Genomic DNA, 24,747 nt, shown 5'->3' on the forward strand with positions numbered 1-24,747 from the left:
GATCTTCAAGCCTGCAACCTCTGGTGGCCTGCCGGCCACCTCTATGGGCTTCCAGCCACCTCTTTTGGTTGTCGGCCACTGATGTGGCCTGCCGACCACCAGTGATGGCCGGCCGGCCACCAATGTCTTTTGTAGATATTTTGTGACAGTTGTGCTAGCTGTTTGCACAGATGCATGCATTTGCTCCCACGTGTATGGATGGATGTTTATAAGGGAAGGGCTTGGTTTTCTATATATAGATGACCTCCCTCTCATGTTTGGAGGTTAGAAAAATTTTAGAGCAAAATTTTTTCTCTCTCTACAATTCTCTCTCTCTCTTGCAAATTTCTTAGTCTTTGCTTATACACTCTTTACCTTTGCCTATACACTCTTAACCAAACCTCTCTATCTACAAGCTCAGGTGTCTTTGAGCCTTGTTTGAGCTCTTGAAGGTGTGTTTGCCTTGGTTTATTTCTTGAGTTGGTTCTTCTCTTCAAGAGGTATAAAGCTTTGTCTCTTTACTTGTTTTATTTACTATTTTTTTCTTCCTGTTTTCCAACCATTTTTGGGCTGTAAAAACTCTATATTTTTGGGTTGAAACTTGGGTTTTAAGGCCAATAAAGGTTGAGGTGTGGTTCACCCTTCTTTACACCTTGCTTTCAAGGCCTTTACCCTTGTGTCTCCCACCTTGGCACTATCTTTTTTGAGCATTTAAACACTGATTTTTAGAGTTATTTCAATGGCTAAAATCATGGTTTGAAGTCTAAAATTGGAGGGGTTAGCCTCCCCTCCTTGTGTTTTGCTTACTAGCCTAGCATGATCCTCGTTTTAGCTTATTGTTCTAGATATTTTTGGCTTAATTTCAGCATATTTTAGGATTGTTTTCAAGTGTTTGTTGCATTTGAGCTTTGTATTGCATACTTGTAGTGTAATTGCCCTCATGAGTTTGGTGTTTTAGGTCTTAGACACCATCTTATTTGAGTTGATAGTGTTTATTTATGGCTTTCCATACTTGTGATCACTCTTAATCACCACTGCAACCTCCCTCATTTCTTAACTTTTGTTTTTTTTTTAAAGTGGTTTCAAACTACTTGTTTGTTTAAGCATGAGATTGAGATGTCATGCTTAATGGTTTAATCCCTTTAGGGGTTCATTACCAATGGTATGATGTCTCTTTCATGCCTAAAACAACACTTGGTTCAAGTCCTTTTTCCATTAGAGGACTTAAAATTCATCTTTGGACTCAATTGATTAAAGAATGGATGGTAATCTAAAATGAAGTAATAAAATTGAGGCTAAAAAAGATGTAAGATAATAACTTGTTTGGGTTCAATTGGACGTTAATTGAACCCTTGAGACTTGAGTTGTTTGATACTCATTAGTGATGAAAATGGTTCAAGATTCATTGTCAACTACTTCCCTTGATCTTTCATGATAGGGAGGTGGTTTTAAGAGTCTTGTTTTTATTACATTCATTGAATTTGCACACTTGGTTCATAGGTCATCATGCAATGAAATTGCATAGATTGATGGTTTGTGAATCAAGTTTTACTATTCCTTTGAGCTGTTCAAATGATAATAAGGGGTAAATTATGCAAACAAATCCTTGAGAATACACTGTCTCCACTCCATTTGTTCTCTGTTGCAGTAGGGAAGTTCAGTCACCAGTGGCCAACAGGTCACTATTGGTGGCCAACAGGCCATCATCAGTGGACGGCAGGCCATATGCTGGCCACCAGTGCAAAATCCAGCAGTGTACTTTTGGAGAAGAACAGAGTTGGTTCTGCGGTGGAAATCAGTGCAAGTGTTCAACTGTGCAATAGAGGCATTTGGCAGCAGAAACAGTGGCCATTTTTGGGTGAAAAGTCCATGCATGCATGAGCATTCCTCGTTTCCCGAGGCAGAGTAATGAGAATAACTAGTTTAGCACTATTTTCATGTTGTATTCATGTAACTAATTAGTTCATTTTGATTTGTTGTAATAATTAGTTAAGTAGTTTAGTTTAATTAGTTTCATTTGGGTTTGTAATAGTTAATTAATTAGCTTAGCTTTAGCTAGTTAGCTAACTAGCTCATTCGAACCCTCTTGCGTGAGGGCGCAAATGTTGTAATAATGTGTATGTCTTCCAACCCCACGTCTTTCTCCCTTTTATTTACCTGCTTATGATGGTTAGTTAAAGGCATCATGTTTTGTTAAGCATAATCCATGCTTGCATCCACTTGTATTGCATGCATTGGGTTCGGTTCATCATTCTAACTTGCATTGTTAGTTGGATATTTCTTTAAATACGTGTTTAAAAATGCATGTTATCAAATTGATTCATATGCCACATTAGTAGCCGAGCCTAGTAAATTGCATGTCGAATGTGTTGCATTATCCATATTGCATAGTTAGAAATTATGCATTTTTCTAACTCATTTCTCTTTTGGCTTGGAGTACTAGGTGGGCCTTTACTTGCTTTAGCATATCGCATGGGTATGATTGTTGCCATGTTTAGCATGCTCATCATGAGACTAAGTGCTTAATTGATATATTATTTGAATGCCTGTGGATGAAGGCTAATTGCTTGAATTGGAATAATTTGAGCAATATTCATATGCGATCACTTTTTCAAGTGGTACATATTCGAAACAATTTTCAAAACAAACATGAATAAAGTGTTTCAATTCTTACAATTTAGTCTATACTTGTGTGTGTACGCATCACATAGTAATGCCAGCCTAATAAATTGGAACAAGAGCATATAATGTAGATAAGATTCATATCATGATTAGTAGCGGATGATTTTTGATCGGGCGAGCGGGGGTGCTCAATTCATTACCTTTCCCTTTTGTACCTAAGTTCTCGAGCCGAGACAATCTTGGTGATAATGGACACGTGGCCTTTGGCATGAGTCATGGGTTTCTTGAATTTCCCAAAAACATTTAAGTGGCGACTTTGTATCTGGCAAAACAGTCCATTTTTGGCAATTCGATTCAAAATTGATTTTCCAAAAAGATTTGCCGGATTTGGACTCTTTAGTGTTTATCTATTTCACATTGCCCTTGTGAGATCAGATTTAAAATCGCGGGAGCCCGATAGTATAGGGCTTATTCGACCTCCGAAAAGGGGCACGAAAAAGTCGAGCTACACTTATCACCCTTGAAACATATCTATATACCACATACAACTTTAGAGCAAAGCCTTAGAGCCTTGGTTGATCCTTAAGCATCATAATTTAGGCTTGAGAGTGTGCTTGGACCAAGTTTGATTCACAACAAGAGCTTATCCTCTTTAAGAGGTATAAGCTTAACACCTTTTCTCTTGGTCTTACTTCTGTCCCTTACCATCAATTTCTTGTGTTTTTGTATTGTTTTGGATCTATTTCAAGTGTTGGGACTTGGGTTTGAATAGCTACCAAAGGTAGAAAGGTTTAACACCCTTTCTTGCACCTTACTTCATAGCTCATATCCTTGTCTTTACACTTTGTTTAGTCTTCAAATTAAGTTTTCAGAGTTCAAAATAGGAAAAAAAAAAAATATGGTTTGAGGTTTCAAAAATAAAGGGGCTAGCCACCTCTCATTGCTCTTGTTCCCTAGCCTTATGATTCTATGCTATTTCCTATCTTTTTTTGAACTCTTTAAACATCATTTTAGTTACTGGTTTTTACATATTAGGGACTATTTAGACTTGTTTTAACGCATTTAATTGGTTCATGCTTTGAATACTTTGCCTATCATGTTGTAAGTCCCCATGGCTTTGCTTGTTTAGGCCTTAGACATCAAGCCATTTGAGTTGATTGCTTTTCTTTGCTTGGTTTTCATATTAGAAGTTTCTTTCTTTCTTCAAATCAATCTCATAGTCATGTCTGCAACCTTCATCTTTTCTTCTTTTCATTTGTTTGAGAGTTGTCTCAAAGGATTGATGGTTATTTAAGGCATGGTACAGAGACCTATTCTCAATGGCTTAACTTCTACAGGGGCTCATCGTCAAGGCATAGTCTCTCTTTCATGCTTTGGATCACTTCTCGTTTGATGTTCCTTCTCATTTAGTGGACTTAACCATCATTTTTGGGACAAATTGATTAAAGAATGGAACAGACTAATAAAATGAGCTTAAAACCAATGAAACTGATGTAAAGAAAATGAGTAAGATCGCTTGGATTCAGCCGAACGTTATGCCAGGTCCATAGTGTCAAGAGTCGTTACGCACCAATTCGTGATGCATTAATGAAATTTGAAGCGTCTCTACCTTCCTCTTTGAGCTCACTTCATGATAGGAGGGAGGAGTGGTTGTTCATTGCATTTATTAATTTTTGTCCAATTGTCTCCGAAATCATCAAGCGATCAACTTGCTTATTGATGGTTTTGGAAACAACTTCGTTCTTCTCTTGAGCCTCTCCATGATAGAGAAGAGTAGAAGGGACAAACAGAGCTTAGAAAAGCTCTGTCTGCACTGTTTTCACCTTAAAGCACAGAAGTAGACTTTTGCATGAAATTAGGGCCCGGCTGGCCAGGCCGGGCTCCAATATTTGGTAAACAGTGTGCTTTTGTAGAAATAGAGAGCAGTGGCTGAAGGTGAAACAGGACAGATTCCCAAGGAGGAAGACAGAGTTGCTTTTGAAGACAGTCGCGTGCATGCAAACCTTGTGCATCTTTGCTTATATCAATGTTGTAAATTAATGTTCCCGTTATTGTTGTAATTAATTAATTATCATTATAGTTAGCATTGTTGTAATTATTATGAATGTTTATTGTTGATTAACTTAGATAGTTAGTTTTATTGTTCATCCTTGTTGTAATAAATTAGATAGCTAGTTAGTTATTTAGTATTCATTAGTTTAATTCCTTCACTTGATGTTGTAATAATTAGCTAGTGTAGTTAGTTGACTTAGATATTCATTCGAACCCTCTTGCATGAGGGCACAATGTAATAAGTGTGTATATCTTCCAGCCCCCATTTCTTTCTCCCTTTTATTTCTCTGCTTATGATGGTAGAATAGGGCATCACATTTTAATTAGCATTTTCCATGTCCAAAGTATCCATTTCTCTTGCACGCATCAAAGCTCGGTTCATCATTTTAACCAAGCATTGCTATTGATTATTTCTTTGGAAACGTGCTTAGACCACATGCTATCAAATTGATTCAAAAACCATGTTAGTAGCCGAGCCTATTGGTCATAATTGTTTGTGTTTCATTAGTTATATTGCATTAGTTAGGATCATGAATTTTTTCTAACTCTTTTGTTTCTTTTGGCTTGGAGTACTGGGTGAGCACTTATTGCTTTAGCATTTTGCTCTTGTGTGATTGTTGCCATGTCATCAAAGCATGATTTATGAGACTAAGTGCTTAAATGATATATTTGTTTGAATGCCCGTGGATGAAGGCTAATTGCTTGAATTGGAATAAATTGATTAATGTACATATAAACTCACTTTTTTTAGGTGATGCGTATTCAAAACAATTTTCAAACAAACAAGAAATCAAAGTGTTCTAATTTTTGCAAATTAGTCTATACTTGTGTGGGTCACATAGTAATGTTAGCCTAAATAATCGGAATAAGAGCATATAATGTAAGTAAAAATCACATCATGATTAGTAGAGACCGATCTTTGATCGGGCGAGTGGGGTGCTCACTTCATGACCTTCTCCTCTCGTACCTAAGTTCTCGAGCCGAGATAATCTTGGTAATGACGGACACGTGGCCTTTGGCACGAGTCACGGGATTTCTAAATTTCTCAAAATATTTAGGCGGCGACTTTGTATCTGGTAAAGCAGTCCATTTTTTGGCATTTTGATTCAAAATCGATTTTCCAAAAGAATTGTCGGATTTAGACTCATTTGTATTTATCTATTTCACATTGCACTTGTGGAATCAGATTCAGAACCATGAAAGTCTGAACTGTAGGGCTAGTTGTATCTGAAAGGAGCATGAAAAACAAGCTACATATGCTTATTTAGTTTTGACACTAATTAAATTTTGCCTCATGGGCAACAAAAAAATAACATTCTATAAAAAAATATCATTACTAGACTACAACTTAAATAACTTAACCAAAAAATAAATTTGTGATTAACACAATTGTTTTAAGCAGTTTAAGAAACAAATAAGGAGATTCCAAATATGGAAACAACGTCATTGTCATGACCCAAACCCGCCCCTATAGGTTCAACATCATAATCGGCCAGTAATCCGTGGATTATTGAAGGCCTCTTAATAGAAATCAAATAATTAGGGACTAGCAGGAGCAAGTATACAAAATACAATGTCTATAGAGCTGTGTAGACTTATGACAAAAAATTTAAACTTATAATCATATTTATATATGAAGTCATACACACGTCATCCAATGTACAGATAAACAAAAAGGGACTTAGCCTTATTTATCGAGTATACAAAAGTATTGTTCAATAAAAGAAAGAAAAAGATAAAGTCATACATCACGTGCACTTGACTTAAACACTGAAATACGTGGGAACCTCCTCGGGAGGCACGATGGTTGGCTTGATAAACAAAACTCCAGGCTGGCATCTTAGGCCTGGTCTTGCGTCTGATCACTTACATACGTAAATAATACAGTGAGTTGGAGCCCTATGAATAACAATAGAGTAAAGGGTAAATGAATGATTTCCAAAACAGATTTCATATCAGAAACAGATTCAGATTCACATGATTTTACAGATTTTATAAAGAATCATACATGGTACATCTATTAGCTACAGATCAGATTGGTCATAAAGACCCACGTGCACATGAGGTGGTCAGAAAGACCCATATTTACTTGAGATGGTCATGAAGACCCTTATTTATATAAGATTTGGTCATAAAAGACCTACGTGTAAATCAGATAAGTGGTTATGCATAACTAGTCCCATAAATGGAACCTACGTGAACGCTGGTACCAGGTAATAGATAACAAATATCACATGATGCTAAGGATGCCATGAATACATTTCAGAAAATTGAACAATCATTCATTCATACAGAAAATATCAGTTCAGTAAACAGAGCATCATATCAGTCAGAAAATACTAAAAGTCAAACATAACTTTACAGAGTTGTTACTCATAGATAGATCCAGTAGTAGAACAAATCACTTGGACAGAACAGGCTGATCAGGCGGGCGATAACACGTGACCTACACAAACATGTGATAGATGTACATTGAACACACGCCCCAAAGTGCTTAACTTATCATTTTTCGTTCCTAGTGTGTGATTCTAACTTTTATCCTCATTATTGTAGCTTAATCATGGCCTAGGAATGCCTTAGATGCAATGAGGATGCAAAAAATACACTTTGGAACACTCAGCCAAATTTTGAAACACAGGGCAGTTCACTCGAGTGCAACTTTGCCGCTCGAGCGGATCCCTTGGTCTACAAAAGCATTGAGAGCTCTCATTTTATGCTCGAGTGCAACTTAGTTGCTCGATCCAAGGCTGAAGACAAAGGGTGGTTGCTCGAGCGCAGCTTATATCGTGCGTGCGGAATGCTCATATCTGCAAAACTTTTGGGAACTTGCATTCTTCGCTCGAGCTAAGCTTTTATTGCTTGAGCGTTGAAGTAGAATTTTGAAATTTCCAGATTGCTCTCCAAGCTTCAAAACTCAATTTCAAAGCATCAAAACACATTCTTTTGGGCCCAAAACTGATAAAACATGTGTAAACTCATAATATATCATGAATTGAAAACCATTTCGCAAAATCAAGCCTAAAAGCATTGTCAATTATCCAAAATCAAACTTGAAATTCAATATATAAAACATGCATGAATTGATATGTTTTCTTTTCTTCCAAAACATGATCAATTGAGATAAAAAGGTATGAAATGTGATGAATTCTCAAAACAAAGCTATGATCAATGCATGCATGTGAGAATTCTTTGTAAACATCTTTAAAACTTCATGAATTGTGTATGCATGTGTCCATTCCACTATATTCTATACAAATTCATGTATTTCCCTACATACCCATGCAAATGATCTCATATAATTCACATAGTCTACTCCTACATCGAGTAATTGCAAGAGTTATGGATAATAATCTTACCTAAGGCTTGAATGTAGTGTAATTCTAGCTCAATCTTCTAAATTATCTTCAAATCCCACCAATTCCTTTTCCTTTCCTTTTCTAGTTGATTCAAGTTTCTCCCTTTCTCTCTCTCTCTCTACGTGTATATGCTCAAGGAAAATGAGTATAGGTGTAATAGAAAATTCTTGAGTTATATAAGCCTTATATAGGCTTTGCTTAATTAAGCTTAATTAACCTTAATTAGTCCTAATTAATTTATTCTAATTATTTGATTCCGATTCGAATTTTAATTAAACTTACCATAATATTCCAAAAATTCTAATTTACACATTGGCCTAGTCAATTTCGTGTTCGGTTAAGGCCTTCAATTCACAAATTCAAGCAGAATTACCGATAGATATTCCTACAGTAGACAGATATAAACACAAATAACACATGACACATGCAATTAACTTAGGATTTCATCTTAATTACTTGTTAAGCATTCTTAATCAAGGATGATAGGCTAATCACAGGTCGGGATTGTTACAGTCTTCCCCCCTTAATCAGTTTGGTCCTCCAAACTCGAATTACCTTCATTTCGGAAGAATGCCGGGTCTAGAGGGAACAAATTCGGATTACAGTCTTCCCCCTTTACCTTCATTTCAGTCTAAGAAATTTTATTTAAAATTTAAGCACAAGTGCTTCATTACTTATCTATGAAATAAAAAGGACAATGTTTTTCGAAATTTTTTCAAATTGGTAATACACAATAATTCATCAACTATTTTCATTTGTGATATAAATGATGATTTCTTAGTGTCTTGGATTGTGAGATTCGACCACTTCTCCTTCGAAATGAGTAAAAGTCTCATCGGTGTCATCTGAAACAGTTGATTGAGCGAGAGAGTGTTGAGTAGGCGGTGATGGACTTATTGACAAGGGTGATGATGGTGGACTTGCCTGATCTTGGTGAGTGTCAATGCCCGTGGCAGTGGCAGTGGAAGTAACAGTGACAGTGGCAGTGGCAATGGCAGTGGCAGTGTCTTCATGTTTGAGAATGTACTTCCTCCACAAAGCTTTGAGATCCAAGTGCATCAAGAAACTCCTATGCTCATATGCTAACATAGCCATAAATATAATGAGAGCAAAAGAAGCAGCAACTGCAACTATGAGAAACAGTACCCCAAAACTGTTAACACTCAGGTTACTGGAAGACGCCGTACTGCTAGAGTCTGGACAATTGTCACTCAATAACCACTTTTTTTCAATTTCTGACATTTTACCTTCTTCAAACACATGCAAGATTGCTGTTGATACATCACGTACTAAATGGGAACCTTTACAAAACGCCTAGCAAAATAAAAATCAATCAGGGTATTATAAGAAAGTTGGGTGAGAAGAAATATAAATATATATATATATATATATGCACATGATGAGACCAAGGTCTTAAATAGATGAATCAATTGTATCAGAAGTATCAAACGGAATATATTAGGTGATGCAGTTGTAAGTTTTTTTATAATAATTTATGACAATTTTTTGATATTTGGCAATCATTAATGCATTGCCAAAAAATGTCATTTGTTGTAATATTTGATGAAATTAGTATCCAATTTTTTATATTCTGATACTGATATGCTCAATATATTAATTGTAATAAAAATAACGTGTATTGACCATTTTCTATTGGTTTGTAGCTGATTTGTAGCCAGTTTCTGATGGATTAGATGATTTTAAAAAATTTATGACCATAACACCTAATTTCTAATAGGCATCGTATGATATTTTTGATACTATTACACTGCTACTAATATTGATATGTCTCCCAAAATTGCTATTTAAAATCGTGATAGTAACTAAATCATCTACATAGATTATAAATCAGTTATATCAATTGTGAGTCACAGGACTTAAATAATGGTATCGAGAGATAAATAACTCGATATGCATTGGCCAATACAGTATGTATTACCCAATTTGTATCAGGCAGCTGCCAAAATTTAAAACCATGAATGTGAGAGAGAGAGAGAGAGAGAGAGAGAGAGAGAGAAAGAGAATATACAAAGCCAAAGCCACCAGTCTTGTAGGTTGGTGCAACCATGGTATATTTTGAGCAGTGTCTTCTAGTAAAGAGTTTCATGTAAGGAATTTCATCGAAAGCAGCAACTATACTCTGATTTGAGAAAGCGGCATCCAAGTCTCCGTGCACAGTATTATAGCCCTTAAGTTGAGACTTACTGAAGTTCATTCCTTTCAAGATATCACCAACAAATGAGGCATTTGGGTAACCAATTTATTGCCCGTTATTTACAAGTTGCCGCACATTAGTAATAGATGGTTCAAGTCGATGAACAGTCAACATTGAGGTTAAGCTAGCCGTGTAACTTTGAGTCAGAATTAAGACCACGAAACACCATATGATCACAACAAACCTCGCCATGTTGCTTACTATTTTCTCCTCTGTAATAAATGTTATTCGAGTAATTAGGATAACAAAGAGAGAAAAAAAAACAAATAAACAAACTTAGAAAGCGTTCTCAAACCCTAAGATTGACTAAGAAAGCATTCAAACTCTTGGGTTGTGATGTTGTGGGTACATCATAGAATTTCGATTATACTAACATTGTATTTAAATTTTAAATTTGAGTATTTTTAATACTCTTCTATACTTCATTGTGTGAGAGTAGTCTTTTTTCAGAACTTTTTTTTTTTTGAAAAAGAAAAAATGGAAGCTCTTTGGAGGTATCATTGCTTCCACAGGTCTTGGCCCCGGAAAAGCCGATTGCCAGCCAGATTTAACTCAACCCATAGGAAGGGACCCCCCACGAAGGCACTAGTGGGTGCCAATTATCCTGCCACAATAGGCTTCCCGAGCTATTATGCAACAGAAGTACAATGCATCTGCAGACGCATCCCTCGAGTGTCGATCCCAGGACCTCTTGCTTGGTGAAAGGTTGGCTTTGCACTAGGCCACCACCCCCGGTGGTTTTTTAGAACCGTTGAGAGTAGTCTTTTTGTTTAGCAAGTGTTTGATCTACCATCTAGTGTGTTCTTTTTCTTTTTTCTTTTTTTTTTCTTTGGGCCATTAGCTTTGCATTTGACTAGTTTTGTTTCAAGTTTCAATCTAGTTGAGATATGACCTTTAAGCTAGGATGCTTTGTCATGTTTCTTAGTTGAGATTTATTGTACTGCATTTCAACCTAGTTGGAAATATACCCTAAATGTTATGTTTTGTCTTGCTTGCATGGACAATGCATGACCATATGGAATTGGTTGCTTCATGTTTTAACTCTCGTTGGATAAATATTCCATAAATTCTAGACAACTAAGCCCCGTTTTGGGTGTTGACTTCTTCCCAAACAAGTTCTAATTTGTAGTTGTGATGAGACAAATTGCTGCTATAATTTTTCTAGTTGTTTTGTGGCTTCAAGCTCTTTATACAATAATTCATTAGTACTATGTAAATTCAGTAAAGAGGAGGAAGAGAGAGAATTACTGTGAGAGAAAACCATGGTTGAGAAAGAGAACCAGACACTTGTACTGACTTGTCGCAGAGTATTCCCATTAAAATCTTCATTAATTTGACGCTCAAGGATCCAAATCACAAACCCTATGAACACAAAGAAACAAGCACTTGTCACCCACAGATCCCAAGTCAGTGGCTTCAAAAAAACCCATGCACTGTTGTAATTCTTGTTGTCTTTGAAAGGAACGATCATTATCACCCCAGATTCGGTGTATGGAATTGTAAAGTCAACAACATGAGACCGCTTTTCTCTAATAGTAACATCTCCAACCACAGCATCAAAATTCTGTTCATAAAAAAACAACCAAACAAACAAACGAAAAAAAGTGGAATCTTCTTAGAAGGATGTGAAAGTGCCATATTTATAAATTATAATCATAATAATAAATTTATTTTAGTAATATTACTTTGCTACTAAGATAAGAGACGTAAAATGCAAATAAAATCACTAGATAAAGATATTATTATCCTAATAAATCAATAAGTTGTCTTATATATTTCACACATGATTTCATTTAAATCTCTAACAAAATCCTAATAGAATGTGCTAAGTCTAAATCTCTAATAAGATCCTAATAAAGCTTTTCTTTTTGTTGAAAAAAATGTGCCAAGTGTAACAAGATAATACCTTAGACTCAATTGATAGTTTATGCACTAAATAGAAAATTTGACAATAGTTTAACAATAAAAAGTATAATAAACCCTTTCTCACCACCTCAAACATATTAATAAAATGTTCTAATGATATATATATATATATATATATATAACAGAGAAATCAAAGCTTTTTTTATTAAAAATAAATAATAGTTATAAGTGTATAGAATTCGATCACAATCCAACACAACCCACTCATTTAATATAGAACCCACACATTTAATGAATCAAATCTCATATGAAAAAGTTGCATTCAGGCATTATGTGCACGTAAAAGAATAGATAAAAATTGGAAAAAAAAAAATGAAATAGTTTATAGAGTAAATTATGAAAATAATTTCTGTAATTTATACGATGCGTCAATTTAGTTCTTATTGTTTTAATTTACTCGATTTTGCCCCTTAATTTAACAGATTGTGTTATATTAGTCTAATAAATAATGGCCATTAAGTTTGATGGATGGAAAGTTATTACATGCTCAAATGATGTGTTAATATGGTCCATGTAGTTTACACGATATGTCAATTTGATCTCTGTTGTTCTAATTTACTTAATTTTGACAGGGATCAAATTAACACATCGTGTAAACTATAGGGATCAACTTGACACATCGTTTGACTTTCGTCCCCAAAACCCAACAGTCGTTTTTCAATGGACTAATATGACACAATCCATTAAATTAAGAGGCAAAATCAAACAAATAAAAATAATAAAAATTAAATTGACATATCGTGTAAATTACAAAAATTATTTGCATAATTTACCCTAATTTACAAATTATGGTGGGAAAGGGAGTTTAATTAACCTACCCCAAGGGAAAGTTCGCCCAGCAATGCATCATAAGCCCCCTCGTCATCAAAGGGAATGAATTCGTAGGGAACTGAATACGGCAGCGCCTCCATTACAGCTTTGAAAACATCTATGCAGTACCCATCGAAACTCAACTTGTTAGTGATAGCATCCCTCTTGACCCTCACAAAATCACTATTATAATCCCTCTGTAAAACTCCCACTCTCAGCACCTTTCCATTTGTTGGCACATCCCATCCCTTCGGCATACATGTAGTATCACCTTTTCAACAAAAATAAATAAATAAATAAAATATGTAAATGCAGAATTTTTTCAATAAGGTGATGCTATAATGACTTATTTATTTCTATCATATATATATTTTTTTGGTTAGTTTAGTTGTTGCCATTGAATTGGAGATGTACATGAGTAGTGAGACTGTTACACTAATATTGTGTTGACTAATAAAATAATAATGAGACTATTACACCAAGTGTGTGAAACAGTAATCAAAATGAAGAAGAAAAAAAATTAACAATTTATTGGAATAGGCTTTTTTTCAATACATAGAATCCAATTATGGAAATTGTTAGCTCACCTTGGACTTGGTTCGATAATTTAGACTGTTCATATTATATGATTTATTAGTAGATCATTAATGCAAATATATATATATATATATATATATATATTTTTAAAACACGAAGGTAATCTAACTTCCAAATATGTGCCATCTAATGTTTATCAATTTAATTTTAAATATGAATAATAATTTATACAGCAAGACCTAAAATATGAACCATCATTCCAACTTGATCCTTAAATGGATAGAAGGTAAATTATCAATTAGTCCTATCTAATGGACTTAAATATTTATAAATTTTGTATATGTTTTTAATACATCTTAAAATATTAATTTGACCCCAACAGATTTTAAGATTATTAATAAGTGAAAAGATATGTAAATAAATTAGGTCAATAAGACCGGCCTATATCGAAACATAGGAAGCCTTGTCCCATTTTATTAAGAAAAAATAAAAAAGGAAGTTGTGTAGAAGAGTATCAAAAGAAAATGATTAATGTACATAATTAAAATAGAAAAAATAAATAAATAATTATAATATGTGATTGAGATTTATTTTAAGTGTTATGTAAGTTAAGTTTAAAATAAATTTAAATCACACACTACATTATCTATCTATGTTTTAATTTCTATATATATATAGCATTGTTATAATAAAAATAAAAATGAAAGTAGTCTAGGAATAGTTGCTAAAATGGGAAAAATTCATATGTTAGTATATTATATCACCTGGCCACATAATAGCTTTATGGTTGGTCCGAGATGTCGAGTAATTCTTGCAACTCGTATTCACTGCATCAAAGTTGAATTCTTTTACAATTCCTTGTTCCGGTGTCCAAAATCCGATCCCTCTCGGCCCATTTTCGGTCATATTCACAATCTCAAAAGCAGACGATTGTATTTGCCCATCGACAAAGCTGAAATCTCCACTGAGTCCTCTAAATCTAGGAGCGCTTGAAAGAGCTAGGCAAAGATCAATACCATTTTGAGACACTCCAACACTTTCAAAGTCGGTGGTTGAATTTTTAGCAATGTTTGAAATGCTCAAATTTAACGCACCAACTTTCTCAACCGCCATTGCCAGGGCTGTGGCCGCATCGTATGCCCATAACCCAAAAACATTTAGATCACTACTAGTTTTCTCTTGGTGTGCTTTGTTTTTCCACCTACTGATAAAATCTTCAAGCTTTTTACTTTTTGGAACGTGTGGTTGTACACCAATCACCCCTTGCATTGAGTCAATGATGATTGAAGGGTCGAAAAAATTAAAGGAATTCGTTATCCCATCAGTTATGATCCAGAAATACCCTTCACTCATCATCCCGATTTCATTTGCTTTGGTAAATAAGCGAGTGCTAAGAGAGTGAGTCATGTGTACTATAAAAACCCGGGTTTGCATAGTCATCAGCTTGTAAAGCTCTGCAACAATTTCTTCATCGCTGGCCAAAGGATGAATTATACTTTTGTACAGAACACGAATTTCGTTTTCTTGAAATGTATTAGTCAAAAATGGAATCAAACCTTCTCCATACTCATTTTCCGTGTAAATGGGTACAACTTCTTTCCATTTGAAAGCTTGAATTATAGCAGTTATGGGTTGTACTTGAGATGAGTCATTTAGAGCAGCTCGGAAAAAATATGGACTCCGAAGATAAGAGAGGGAAGGACTTGTTGCAGAGAATGAAATAATGGGGACATGAGCTTGTACTCCAAGATGAATTAGAAAATTTGCTTGCATGGATGTCAATGGCCCAATGATGGCTTTCACTTGATCAGTTTTCAGTAGATCCACAGCTGCATTTTACATGTACAAGAATGACATGATTAAGATTAACTCTATATTCCCTTTGTTTAGACACATTTCTCTAAATTTTGACATTGTGACTTGGGGCGCTTACCAAAAAAAAAAAAAAAAAAAAGCTCCATGGCTAATTTAACAATTAACTTTTGTCAATTTAATAATAATAATTTTAATAATTTAAGGTTGACTTTCTCTCTAGTTGGAACCCAAACTTATGGCTTTTGGTAAATTCACCACGGAATCTATTTTATGATCTTCATTATTCATCTTATAAGATTATTTAAAAAATCATCTATTTGAAAAATAATAAATAAACAAATAAAATCAAATTAATTGAACAACTATAGTCATATGATTAAATCGCATTTGTTTTAAAAATAGCCAATCTATTTTCAAAATCATGCCATTCATTTTTTAAAAATAAAAATAATTCAATGATGAAATTACAATTATTCCATCAATATAATTAGGGATGTAAATCTGGCCCGGCTCGGCCCATGTTGGGCCTCGTGGGCTCTCGCCAAAATTCGGGCCGAGTCAGGTTGGGCCACAGGCCAAAAAATTAGGTCCAAGCCTAAGGGTATTCGGGCCTAGGGCAGGCCGGTGGGCTGGGCCTGACTATTTTTTTTTGGATTTTGTTTTTTAATTTTTTCTACCAAAAGTTTATTATTTTACACTAAAAAAGACATCAGGCCACGAGTGGGCCAGGTCAGGCTTTAAAATGATGGCCCAGGCCTAGGAGCTCGGGTTGGGCTCGAGCCCAGGCTCGCCCCGGGTCGCGGGCGGGCTTTGGGCCCATTTTTACACTCCTAAGGCCTCATTTAGCAAGTGGTGATTTTAGCCAAAAGTCAAAAAATTACTAAAAAAATCAAAAAGCCAACAACCTATAACAAAAAGTCAAAGATTCATTTTTTTCTCTACTTTTTGCACATCTTTTCGTAAAAAATCAAAAAGTCATCCCAAATATACTAGTTTTTTTTACATCATATTTTAGCCAAAAAATCAAAAAGTTACTAAAAAAGCCTTTTTTCAAACGAGGCCTAAATATAATTTACAAAATGAAAGAAAAGATCCACGGAGAGTTAAGTACCCTCCAGTTGAAGGGATGGATTCTTTACAATAATCTTTCTTCTAATAATCTTTCAATACTAGTTTAAGTAGGTAGTTGCAAAATTATTGCAAGAAAGTAGTATAGAGAATCCGACTCCCTGTAGCTGGCTTTTCTTTGCTCTTCGGAGGAGTTTAGTCTCCTCGAATACGATAACCCTACAGTTCGGATTACCGTGTTTGATTTTACAAGTGTAATGTGAAATAGTGAAAACATAAAAGAGTCCAAATCCAGAAAATTTCTTGGGAACTCGATTTTCAATCAAAAAGCCAAAAATGAACCGCATTGCTAGATTTCAGAGTCGTCACCTACATATTTTTAAGAAATTTAGGAAACATGTGACTCGTGCCAAAGGCCACTTGTCCGTCATAACCAAAGTGCCTCAGCTCGAGAACTTAGGTATGAGAGAGGAACGCCATGACTTGAGCACCCTACTCACTCGATCAAAGATCGGCCTCCACTAATCATGATGTGGTTCTTATATACAGTATATGCTTTTGTTCCGATTATTATGCTATCTTTACTATGTGATGCACACAAGTATATACTAATTCACACATTTTGGAAGGTTTTGATTTCATGTTTGTTTTGAATATGAGCTACTTAAAAAAGTGAGCTCACATATACATGTATCAAATCATCCCAATTTAAACGAAAAAGCTTTCATCCACTGGCAATCAAAAGGTATATCAACTAAGCATTTAGCCTCATGGTAAACATGCTTAATATGACAACACCAACACACATGCGATATGCTAAAGCAAGAAATGCTCACCTAGTACTTAACCGAGGCAAGCCAAAAGAAATAAAATTATTAGAAAAATGCATGCTCTACTATGCAAGTAACTAATGCAACACATACAAAATGCAACTATGATGTTCAGTTTATTAACATGGCATATGAATCAACTTAAAACATGTGATAGCACACGTATTCAAATAAGTAACAAATGACAATATTTGTTAGATTAATGAACCGAACCCGATGCATGCAAAAATGGATATTTATGCATGGTAATGATATCAAATCAAAATATGGTACTACATGCAAACATTATAAACGGGTAAATAAAAAAGAGAAAGAAATGGGGGTTGGAAGACATACGCAATATTTATAGGTGTTACAAATTGGCCCTCGCACAAGAGGGTTTGAATGAACGTCCTAATTAACTAATTATTGCAACCCAAATTAATTAACTAAATTAACAAGTATTACAAATTCAAAGGAATTTAACTAATTAATTACAACACACTAATTAAGCTAAGAACTACAAGCTAATGAATTTTGAATCGGAGTCGAAGAACCACACGCGTAACTGAGAACATCCTCCCCAAAACTTCTCTATTTTACTGTCAGATTCTGTTCTGTTCGCAGTCAAACAATTATTCTATTTTTTCCCCCAGCTTCTGCTTTGCTCTATCATGAAAATGACATTGTTTGGCTAAAATGAGGTGGCCGGCCGGCCTTGGAAAGTGGTCGGCCGGATGGTAGGGCCGGCCCGGCCACTATTTTTAGGTGCTACCCTACTGCAGCAGAATGGAAATAGAGCAAAAACAGAGTGTTTCCAATGAATGTTTATCCTCTTTGCCTCTCCCTATTATGAAACTGATCAAGGGAGGGGTAGATTCGATTTGCAAACCATTAATTGACGCAAACTTGTTGCATGATGATCTATGAATTGATGGGACAAAAGCTCAATAAATGGAAATAAAAGACTAACAAAACCTCCTCCCTATAATGGAGTTACCTCAAGGGAAGTGGTAGACATTGCTTCTCAAATCATTAACATCACTAAAGAGTATGTAATGACTCGAGACGCAATAGGTTCAATATAACGTCCGATTGAACCTAAACCAATTTTATTACTCTTGTTACCATTTTTAGTCCAATTTTAACCTCTTTTACATTACCTTGCCATTCTTTATTCATTTTGTCCAAAAGTGATAGGTATGTCCACTAATGAAGAGAAGTGTCAAACAATAAGTTGTTCTTAGCATGAGAGAGATGTAATGCCTTGGTAATGAACCTCTGAAGAGATTAAACCATTAAGGGTGGAAGGGTCTCTTTCTCATACTTTAAACAACCATCAATTGTTTGAACCAACTCTTAAACAAATAAAACCAAGAAATAGGGGAGGGTGCATAGATGGTTATTGCAAGGGTGAGTACATGTATGAAAAGTATAAAATACAAGCTATTAACTCAAATAGGTTGGTGTCTATGGCCTAAACCATTAAACCTATGAGGACTTACGACAATATAAGTATGATATTCAAAGAATAAGTTATCTAAACAATTAAAACAACCCTCAAAACACCAAAAACAGTGCTGAAAATGGTTTAGAAAAGCTAGAAAGAGTAAGCAAAATGGAAGAGAATTGAAGCTAGTAAGCAAGCCTAGCCACCCCTCTACTTTTTGGACCTCAAAACCACATGTTTAGCCTCTGAAAAGCTCTAAAAATCAGTGGTCAAAAGTTGAGAAACAAATGGGAAACACAAGGATATAAGCTTAGAAGAAGATTCAAGGAAGGGTGGTTAAACGCCTCCACCCTTGATGGCTTTTAGATCACAAGTTTCAGCTCAAAAAAACAGTCCAAAGACAGTGTAAAAACTGCAAGAAAAGAGAAGGAAGAAGTAGTGTAATGATGGCAAAAGTTATACCTTTTGAAGAAGAGTTACTCTTTTGTTCACAAACCACAAGGTATTCACTCTCAAGGGCTGAAATTTTAGCTCAATAATCTCAGCAAGAAGACTCAAAATATTGGTTTAGGGAGTGTATGTATATTGTAAGATAGAGAGGGAGAGTGTTTGGCGAGCTTTTGGTTGTTAGCAAAATTTTCTAACCTAAAACCATAAGGGTTGATCAAGTATATATAGAAATCAGGTTGCTATCTCGAAAATATCTGTGTTGAGCCAGCTGGTGCAGTGCATGCACCTGGGAAATAGCTGGCAGCAAAATATTTGTCAGCTGAGAAACCTGGCTGGCCGACTATGTAGGGGGATAGCCAGCCACTAAAAGTTAGCCAGCCAGCCAGCTAGCCACCTGTTGGCCAACAGGCCTCTGGGTGGTCAGACTTTAAAATATTAGATTTTGGTCTGAAGGAGGTGCAAGGTTCTAGGCTTCTGAAACTCAAAATCGAGGTTCCTTGCTGAAGAAATTGAACAATTGTATAGCGTGTAAATTCATTATCAAGTGTTCACCCTGAGCCGTCTAAGTCTTATAGATAGTAAAAAATGAAGTATCTACACTCCCCAGTTGAATTAGAAACATGAAAGAATTCTTTCCTATAATTTATTTTGAATTTGCCAAAGAAGAAGACACGTGGCATTATTTAGTTTTCTGCATGGGATGATGGACCAATATTACCATAGCCTTGTTCACAAAAAAAATTCTTAAAAGGTCTATGCACTCCCAAGAAGAATATGAAATAATAATAATAATAATAAAATCGTCTTGTGAGATAATTTTCTGTTTTTATTTTTTCTTGGATTTATAAATTGTTATATTCAGAGAGGACATCAATGCTTTATAAATCTTTTTATTTAGGAAAAATTATATTGGTAGTCTTTATATTTTACCTCTTACTTCATTTAAGTTCCTATACTTCTAATTGGCTCAATTTTGATAATTGATTTTAGATTTTGTTTCAGTTTAGTCTAATTAATAATATCGTTAATATTTTTTAAGAAAAATTATCACTAAATTGGCTAAGGTTAATTAACTGAATTGAGTAAATTTATAATTATATCCTTAAAAATATGACATGTGACACTTATATACATATTTTTCATTAAAAAAAAATATTTAGAGTTGTAATCAATTGAACCAAATTGACACAAAATTATAAATTCAGGATCAAAATTGAGTTAATTAAAAATACAAAAACTAAGATGACTCGAAGAATAAAATACAAAGATTACTGCACCAATTTACCCTTTTATTTATTATATACATTCCAATATGCCAAACAAGCCTTTTATTTCTTCTACGTCGCTCTCTTGAAGCCCAGCTGACGACGGGCAGATTTCGTCCAGTTCAAAATGTGATCTGGATGGTGCTTTTTGGATCTGTGGAGTTCATTACAGATTATATTTTGATAATTTGAATTGTTTGTTGTTGAGTATTTAGTGTATTTTATTTACACAAAAAATAATTAGGTTGATCCGATAACTTGTTAATTTATTGCTTTTTTCACTAAAAAAAAAAAAAAATAGACAACAAATGTATTTTTAAAAATAAATCATATATTTTTTTGATGACAAACATAATAAATTGAACAAGTTGTACCTATCAAATCAGCTTAATTTTTTTTTGTGAATGAAATACACGAACTATCTAATAAAATGAACGGTTCAAATTATCGAAACGGGATTTATGATGGACTCCACGGACTCAAATAATGCCTTCTAATCCAGATTTTGGACTGGAGAAAATTCTCATGACCTTGATTTCTTTGGTCAAAAATTTAAATATATTAAAAAAGGTACTTAAATAAAATGATCTTGACTTTTTATTAGACGGATTTATAAAGAAATTTTTTTACTCAAATTAAAATAAAATCATTTAAAATGAAAAAAAAAAAAAATGAGGGAAAGTTACCAAAAAGATAGCAAACTTATCATATAAAGCCGCTTATTTTAACCATTTATCAACTAACTCATCATAAGTGTATGAACTAATTGAAAAAAAAAAAAATGAATGAAATATAATTTGTATTTTATTTCTTACTGGCATAAATTCAATATCCAAACATAGTTTAAATAGAAATGGTTCAATCATTAAGTCACTTTACTTATCACCTAAGACCTCGAAAAATAAATTTAAAAATTATTATCGATGAGGGCTCTATTTTTTAAAAAGCCTCATTTTGTTGTTAACCAAAGATTTCAAATAATCTTGGGTGGCTACTAGGATTAAGGCCTCATTTGGAAATAGATTATTTTAGTAATTTTTTTTTAACATTTTGGCTAAAATATGAGGTAAAAAAAATTAGTGTGTTTGTGATGACTTTTTGATTTTTTAAAAAAAGATATGCAAAAAATAGAGAGAAAAGAGAATCTTTGACTTTTTGGGTATAAGTTTTGGCTTTTTGATTTTTTTAGTAACTTTTTGGCTAAAATCACCACTTGCCAAACGAGGCCTAAGACTACTTAATTATTGATTCAGTTATGCTAGATAGCTCGAAACTTGGCTATCCTGAATGACTCAAATATGCAAAACGACGTCGTTTTGGTTCATCTTCCTTTCTCTCTCTTCTCTCAAACATTTGAGAACCTCACTCTAACAAACAGAATGTTCATTCTCTTCTTCTTCCTCTACTTTCTTTTTCTAAAAACTACCAAACCCACCACAAAATTGAAGCAAATCCACTTTCTCTCTCTAAAAACTATCAAACCCACCCAAGGTTCTAAATATCGGCTGGTACGTGCCGTACCGGCCGGTTCGTAACGGAAAATGGGAGTGCCGAGTCGGATACTCACCGGTATACCGGTGAGAATGAATTTCACGTCTGTAGCGGCCGATTCCCGACACGTATCGGCTTGAATCCGATACATGAGCGATACAGTTCCGATATAGTCCGATTCGGCTGAAAAACGAGCAAAGCGTGGAAAAATAATTGAGGAAAGCAAGTCACCTGCAAAAGAAAAAACCTCTAAAGCAGATAATACATACACATAGACTCACGGACACCAAGACACCATAAATGTGTAAAAACCTCTAAAGTTTTCCCTCAATCGGACCAAACTCAACTCCCCAATCAAACCCAAATCCATCTCCCAGGGCCATCGATCTTGTAAAGTGTTGCAAGGAGAAGCATCGAATCGAACCCAAACCCATCATCGATTTCAAGCTTCTTCGTTGAAGGTTTTTCTCTCATGCTCTGTTTGCATTTGTTTCCTGCTCTGTTTTTTGTTTTGGCTGTAGACTTCAAATGGTTTTGCTTGCTGTTCTCGGTTTGTTTATATATATATAATAAAATATAATTTGATTTATGTGGGGTTGTAGGGACTGCCACATAATAGTTTATAATTTGTATAATAGTTTATAATAGTTTATAATTTGTATGTAGATAGTATTATTATTGTGTTGAATATTTTTTTTTATTTGATGGGATCCTTGATTTTTCTAAATAACCAAACTATATATAATAAAATATTAATAATACAAATAAAAAAAATTTAAGAGCTTTTATTTGCTTGATGGGGAATGAGACTAGAGTCACCCTGATTATTGATTGAAAGTGCATTAAAATAGATAAAAAAAAAAATATAAAAAAATAATAATTAATATAGAAGATCCCAAGCCCAATTTGATATCATTTCAGTCTCTCGTGCTTCATTTGAGTCATAAAAAATTAGTGATGTGAAAGTATTAATTTGTTGTGTATGTGAAAGTATTTCATTGTTGAAAATAAGTAAAAAAATATTTTCACATCAATTTTATATTAAAATTTAACATATATGCCAAATAAAAGCTTGAGACTAAAATAAATACATATCATTTAGTTGAAAATGAGTCAAAAGTGCCTTTACATATCAAAATTTTGATTAAAATACGATAAATTAAGGCTAAAAGAGTTAAAAAATACATAAAATCGAGTTTTAGAGGGATTGTTAATGATTTTTGAAATTTCACAGCCGCGATGCCCGATACTCGATACGTACTGGTCGATACTCCCGCTACCGATACACCGCGATCGATACCGTTACGTTACCCGATACCGCTATTTAAAACTATGAACCCACCACAAAATTGAAGCTTTTTTTCAGCTTTCTCTTCTTCTTCCTCTACTTTCTCTCTCTAAAAACTACCAAATCTACCACAAAATTGAAGCAAACTCACTTTCTCTCTCTAAAAACTATCAAACCCATCACAAAATTGAAAGTTCTATTCAGCTTCTTCTTCTTCTTCCTCTACTTTCTCTCTAAAAACTACCAAACCCACCACAAAATGGAAGCAAACCCAACATGGGTTATTCAATTAACACTAACAAACAACATAAATCATCCAGATTCATTGCCTACCTGAACTTAAAGCCATGGTGAGGAAGCCATGGAGAGTAGATGGTGAGAAAGCCATGGTTGCCTTGGTGTTAGAAACTGTGCCGGAGGATTTGGTTTCTTCAATTTCTTTATTTCTTTTCTCTGATTTTTTCATTTCTTTCTTTATGTTGTTTCGGAGAGTTATTGATTTGTACATGGGTTTTGTTTTGAAAATACAGATCTAGAGGAAGAATGAGGAAGGGCTAGTGGGGGTGGAAGAAAGGAGGCCGGAGGGTGGGTCTGCGAGAGAGATGGAGAGGAGAGAAAAATTTGGGCTAGTTAGAGTTTAAAAATTTGAGCTACAAAGCTCTATTCTTATTGATTATACATATATAACTATATATACAAAGAAAAATGTTTGGTAGCTCAAAATTTTATGTCTCAAATGGGTCAAATTTGTCAAAACGATATCGTTTTACACTAAAAACGACGTCGTTTTACACTAAAAACGACGTCGTTTTGAGTGATTTAAGCCATTTGAACCATAAAATTTTGAACTACTTAGCATTGTTGATATACAAATTAGAGAGACCTGCTGCAGCTGCACCAACAACATTATCCTTGGAATTTCTGACGTAGAGGTCCAGTCTGGTTTTGTAATGAACATGAGATAAATAGAAGTCCGAGAGGGCCATGTAGATACTCTTCAAACCCATCTTACCAACCCAATTGTACATGTCAAGAACCACTCCAACCTTTACTTGGACTGTAGTTGTGCTTCTTGTGCTCTGTGCCATGACCATTCCTCTCAAGGAAATTATTGAAATAACTAGAAAGAAAAAGAAGAGAGGGAAAACAAGTTGTTCAGTTTTTCCCATCATCTTAAAACAACTTTAGAAACTAATCCAAACTAAAGCATATATTTCTACCCCTGCGATGTATCGGGGGCAAAAGTAAAAAAAAAATACTGTACACATTCATACCTATGCACTTTTAAGTTACATTATTTTCTTATTTAGTAATGATTATTTTGATCTTTAATTATAATCTTATTTTAATTATAATTTATGAGACTTTTTATTATGGTTCATGTGCTATTTGGGTATGACTTTTTTTATTTTATTTTAATATTATAACTTAAAAAGTATGAAATTATCATTTTTTTTAGTTATAAGGTACATACGTACCATAATCTTTTTCAAAAAAAATATATGATTTTATATATTATTAAAAAAATATTTTATTCACATAATTTTCTCTCTCAAACCCTCCCAATGACGTGGCAAGTAAAATTTCAAAAGTTGATACATACTCTAACTTGTA

General features: G+C 34.3%; 1 pseudogene; it reads right to left on the reverse strand.

The window, feature by feature from the left end:
• Window positions 1-8,786: 8,786 nt before the first annotated feature.
• Window positions 8,787-24,292, reverse strand: LOC114284989 (glutamate receptor 2.7-like; annotated as a pseudogene).
• Between the last annotated feature and the right edge of the window lie 455 nt (window positions 24,293-24,747).

Source organism: Camellia sinensis, chromosome 3 (genome assembly GCF_055761805.1).
Source record: "Camellia sinensis isolate YWXY chromosome 3, ASM5576180v1, whole genome shotgun sequence".
In the NCBI taxonomy this organism is placed as follows: Eukaryota; Viridiplantae; Streptophyta; class Magnoliopsida; order Ericales; family Theaceae; genus Camellia; species Camellia sinensis.